We start from the raw sequence: 6491 nt of genomic DNA on the forward strand, positions 1-6491 counted from the left end.
CCTTGAGCACCGCAAATGCCGTGCCTCCAACGGTATCCACCCACAAAGGACGAACACGACTTTTTAGGTCCGCTACCTTAGAGTTAGCAAGGTCCGACCAAAACCCAAGTGTTAATGGAGTTTAAGAGTTTTTCCAAAATATGGAATGCTCTTTCTAACTCCCACTCAAGCACTTTACTCTAAATCCCAAGGTTGGTATTTATAAAGGAAAGTATGAGTGGGAATTTCTGTCCCATCAATGTGGGATTCATGAAATTCCACAAATTAATTTAAAGCTAGATTAAATTAAATATATAAGCAAGTAATAAATTAACAAGTGTCCTAGTCATATGTAAAGAGGAGTATGGACCACTTGGAAAGAAGGGGACCATACTTGCTCCCCACTCCTTCCTCTCCTCGTGACACTTGTCCACACTAAAAAGCAAGCATACTTACTAGCTTCCCCTTTCTACCCGACCTAGGCCCACGGCCCAGCTAGCCTCGCACCGTGCGGGTTGCTAGCTACTGCCAGCTCGGCATAGCACGCCCACACACACCAGTGCGGGCTGCTGATGCCGAGGGCGCTGCGAGCTAGCCAAGCACATGTGCGGGCTGCTAGCAGCAGCGCACGCCAGCACGCCACGCACTGCTTGCGGGCTGCTGGCCGTGCTGTGCTAGCATGCCTCGCACATGGTGCGGGCTGCTAGCCACGCCTTGCTAGTATGTCTCGCACATGGTGCGGGCTGCTAGCTCAGCTAAACCCCTAGCACTTGGGGTTCCGATGCTAGGGGTATTTTGGTCATTGTTGATTTATTACTAATTTGCCGTCTCGTCTTTTTATTATTTTTGACTCGACTTCCGACGCTCAGTTTTGACGCTCTAAGCTCGAATTTCCGACGTCTAAATATTTAACACTCGGGCGACGAATTAATTTCTTCTGAATTAATTCGTCGAGTCGGTTCGTATATTTTGCTTGGGTGTGACCCGAAGGGGTCAGTCAAGATTAAGCATTAATATTAATTATATTAATATTACTAATCGGAAGCGGCCTCCACCAAGGCATTCCGATCACTTGACCTTACTGAATATATATTAGCTTTCTAATAATTCTAAACCCGCCATCAGAATAATACACTTGTTCGAAGGACACCATTCCTTTCAATCTCCCACTTGTCCTTCCGGACAAGTGTGCATTTAGTGTATAGCCCCTTTCCTATGTCTCTTCATGAACTACAGAGTAAGATTACTCGTCATCTCTGTTACGTCCAGAAGTGTTTCTCGAAATCCGAGTTTGACTGTCAATAAGCAGATGATTTCTAAAATCCATCTGAGCACGGCCATGCATTTTCACAGTCTCGCTCTTCGAGAGGCCTTGTAAACAACAAGAAATGTTCCCTATTGTTAGTAGGGGGACATTTCCAGTCATGTAATGTAGCTTCTCTTACTAAGAGGACCTAGCCGCCCGATATATGTCGTTATAATCCCCAGTTACGGCAGACGTTTGGCGGATACCAAAGCGGACTAGTACTCAAACAAGAGACCTCCCACTACTCATGGTCAAGGAAAAGAGTTCCGATAGTAATAATGAGAAAAATACTTATGACGATTTTTAAATCTCTTAAAGTATTTTCATAGGTCGATCCAGTATGGTTCTAAACCAATGCCTGTGCAAATGATTTATATCCTCATAGCACAAGAAACGGTGCTATAAATCATACTACACACTAATCTCTAATGGTCATTAATCGTCCACAAAAAATATGACCTTGATTAGGGATAATTTTCGATTAAAATATTCAATGTTCACTTAATAGGTGTTTCTTTATCCAAGCCATTGACTTGATACCCTATTTATTTTGAATATTTATTAAAATCGAATGGACTTATTATTTAATTCTAAACCACAATTAAATAGTTTTGTGGAATATTTAGAAATATTTTATTCCACTATGAAACTTCACAATGTTTCATCTTATGATAAATAGTTTTTCCCAAATATTTTAAGAGTAGTACTCTTCATAAAACATTCATAGAAATCACACTCATATTTGATATGCTTGATTTCTTTCATGCAATTATGAATGTTGTCGTTCACTTATTGCATAAGTTTAGTTATAATTACTTTGCAAACCTTAGCATCTTCATTATCCACCATTTCCATAATAAGATGATAAAATTTTGAGAGTGTTAATGGATTACATGTGATTCAGGATTTATTGTCCAAGCAATGGCTCCCACTCATTTTCATGATTTGAGACCTTCTACTTGACAACCTACAATCATCAATGTTGAACAACGAACTTTTCCATTTAACATCTATCTTATTATTGCCTTTAAGGCAACAATATTCTCAACATATGTTTTAGTAGACTCTCCGATGATGCCTTGCATGGATTTCACTCCAAACGACTCACAATGATTTGGAATACTCAAATCACTTACGACCATGGAAATTTATTTTAAATTTCCGCACATTATACATGGATGCATATCCATGTTACCATTCTCAAGCCACGACACTTCTTGCCTCGTGCTTATAAATGGCTTCCTTGCTAAGGATCTAATCCTTGTTAAGGTTTGTGATTGCAACATCAAAACTCAAGTTGTATTTGTTTTCATGCGTCAAGAACTCATCCAACTACTTATTTAAGTGCTATGGATGTTCTTGACTATAATCTAATGATCTAATACTTAGATTAATGTCGACTGGTATTATATAAGTACTTCACATGCTCTAAGAAAGTAAGTCGTCTGACGATTCCATATCATAGCTTTACATGATGGATTTAATTCTAGAATGATTCTCAATTTTATTCCATCCATGTGACATTTAGCTCATTCAGTTACACTGAGTCTTGCCAAAATGTTCTCTATGTGATATGCTTGAAAGTCTCTTACTAGAGTCTTTCTTGGTTGACTTAGTATTTAGCCTAGCTTATACTTAGTTCAAACATTTACTTAGCTTCATACATATATGGGTCAAAAGCCTTTCAAAGTCCTTCATGTTTGACATGGTAAATTCCTTTACTCATTTAAACATTTAATTAAGTCTATACCATAGAACTTAATTCCAAACATGTACTAAGTATCATCTTTAGCTTGGTCCATTGTCAAAAATACTTTCAAATCTAAGCATTTAGCATTTGATAGTTGTTTCACAATAGAGTTCGTAAACTTCTCGTTGGACCTTTACTTTTGCTCCCACTAAATTTCTTGTTCATCAGAATTTCTATGTTTCTCCATAAGTCAATCCTCTTATTAACTTTATGAGAAAACACGTTCCAATTCCTTCATGCAATGCTTCCTTTAATCCCATGACGGATTCCATGTGCTTGCTTTCAAATCTAGCATTATTTAGATTAGACTATTCCATAGTCACTTCCAAGATCCTATTTTGGGAAGGCGGTTTTGGTATCTATTTTGCCATATTTCATATGTGCAATTTTGCTAGATCAATCACGAAAAGACTTAAGCATTCCGATTGGTGAATAGGTTTTTATTAAAATCAACTCCTTGAAATTAATTATATCCTTTTCAACCAATCTAGCTATGTATACATATACATTTCCACATTTGTTAGTTTTCTCCTTGAAAACTTATTTGCAATTGATGGATCTTTCATCCTTCATGCAAATTAATCCAGTTTCGAACATGATTTTCAAACATGGAGTCTATTTCGGATTTTCATGGCCTCTAACCATCATTCGGAATTTGGATTTGTCGTAGCTATCTTACAAGACATTATTCCTTTGCTTGTAAGTCTTAGGTTTATTTCTAACTTAATGGAAAATTTATAGGATTCAATCCAAGCCTTTGGTGAATTCTATACCTATATGGGGTAATTGCATCAAACACTGAGTTTTAAGGCTCTTTCAAAGCCCTTTTATCATGGTGATCATACTCCAACATTTTTAATGTTTTGTGAGTAATGAATTCTCTTTTAAGGCACTTGTAAAGTCCTTTTGAGTATTCTTGATCAAGCATTCTCATGAAGTCCTTTAAGGTCTTCCGAGATTCTCAATTCTAGTTTGTTGCTAAGCTTGATGGTCATCGAGTTCATTTTCCTCCCACTTGTCGTTTTGGAAACGTGTTACTTTTCATAAAGACACCACTTAGAGCAACAAACATTATGTTCCCAATTAGGATGTGGAGGTAATGCCCGTAGTCTCACTTGAATGCTTACAAAGAGACATGTATATTGTCTTTGGGTAGAAGTTCGTTGTGAAACAAACAATTAGCTCCCACTTGGGCTATCTTTAGTCTTTATTGAGCCATTCAGCTCCCACTGAGCCACCTAGCTCCCACTGAGCCACTTAGCTCCCACTAAGCTAGTGAACTCCCACTGAGACTAAGAGCCTTAGACATATACTTGAAAAGACTTTTAGAAGTTATTTCTATCCATAACTGAATATGGCGTCCTTTCTTAGCTTCGACTTATTGTTTTAGTGTAACATTAGTCATTTGTGCAAATCTTTAAGAACTTTATAGGAAGGGTTGTGAACCATCATCGTTTGAGTCATTTTCCAATGACATCGAGGTCTCCGTGAGGACACACTATGTTCTTTGTGGAGTTCTTTATGAAAATTTCCATTCATAACTTTGAGATGGTCACGCTTGGCTCAAGAAAACATTGCTCGATCTAATCTAGAAGTTTTGATATCTTGCCAAGTTGATTCTGTACTTCACTGGACTCTTGAGCTACTCAGGTCAAGTTTGTTCACATTTGATGAATATAGCCATATCCTTTCAAATTTTTTGTGAAACGTTGAAGTAATTGATTCCTCTTTGGCCTTCGGAGTCAATTGTCTATACCAAGAACAATAGCTCTCTGCTTTGTCGATTTCAACAACTAAGACTTGCTTGTCTTAGAATGATTCCAAATCGAGCAACTATCAAGAGCCTATCTAATAGAATCTTGAGTAAGTTCTTGTCGATATGACATTGCTAAAGATGTTTGGAACACAAATCAAGCCCATGACTTGAACTTAGTGAATTAATCATGTTAGGGAAATGTTTGTTTATAATCAAGCATTCTTGACTCAACGCTTGGATAACCATGCCATTCAAATAAATCTCGCAACTATTGCTCATTACTTTGAATGTGAGTCTTTCCGTGTGTAAACGGATCAATTGCTGATTATGGAACATAATAACCATTATTTGTTCCAGCCTTTGGCTCAAAAGGTCTTTAAGCAAAACATACGACCTTACAACTGATGTAGCTCTTCTTGCTTCATTCTAAGCTTGTAAGTCGATAACTTAGCTTAACTTCAATAGTTTGAGGTCACTTTCATAGTGGAACACTCAAGCAGTATCCGATACTTGTGAAGATAACGAATTGCTAAGTTAACTACAATAACATGAACTCATGAGTTGAAATGGAATCTAATTCCTTTTCTTTGTTCCTTCTTTCCTATATTTCTTATCATACAAAATCTTATAATCTTACTTTAAGAATTATTTCTTTAAGTACCTTGACTCTTATAATTTGTTAGGCATAATCAAGCACCTAGTGCGCCGTAAAACAAAGTTCCATCTTTTCCAATAATTCTTACTCGAATTACTACATCAATGAGTCCTACTCAATTATGTATGATGCGAAAAGATACATTGGTTCTCAAACATTGACAATCTTGAGTTTGCAACTCAATACCTCATGTTTTATCAAAACTACCTAGTATTTTGAATACATGATGTCCAGCCGTCCTTTCGGACTTAGTTATAAAAGTTATTTATAGGAATTGTATTTTAGAAATGCTTTTCCTGTCTTTGAGAACTATTCTCAAGGATTTCCTTTACCAATCATGGAAACAATATTATTTGATTTAGAATACTATAAATATAAGTGCAAAGTATAACCATTTATCAAGAACATAATAAGTTTGAAATTTAATAGCATTCATGCAAACTTCAATCTTATTAAACGTCTTATTTTCGCATAAAAAATGTCCCTATTTGGCGAAAATAAGGCGATTCCAAGATCCGAAGAAACAAAGAGTGGTTAAGCATGCTTTGGCTTGTCTCAACACTCAATCTTCTAAGGTAAGCATTGCCTTGCTAATGGCTCTAAGCCACTCTTGGTTAGATAATCGTCGCATCTAATGCATCTTTGACGATGTATCTCATTTGCCACGGTATGTGAGGACTCCTCACTCATACCGATGAGTTCAACCAAAACCAACATGCTCACCCGGTGTGCCTTATGAGCCTTGAAGTAGTGATGGCACCTCGCTTTGGCATAGCCTACCATCACCCTCGTTCGGTTGGTAAGTGTTGTTTTGGAAAGGCAAATTTGACACAATATTATTAGGGACCTAGGATTTCTATGTTGGTTGATTTAAGTGAACTTAACTAATCATCGCAACATAAAGAAAACCTAAACATGCATCTAACGAATAATTCACATGTATATAAGCATAAAATATAAAGCGAAATTATAGATGCATATTGGCAACTAGCATGACCCCTTAAATCTTCAAAAGGTCTTCATTTGCAATTCAAGGCTTTGTCTT

This window comes from Chenopodium album, chromosome 7 (genome assembly GCF_948465745.1).
Source record: "Chenopodium album chromosome 7, dcCheAlbu1.1, whole genome shotgun sequence".
NCBI lineage: Eukaryota > Viridiplantae > Streptophyta > Magnoliopsida > Caryophyllales > Amaranthaceae > Chenopodium > Chenopodium album.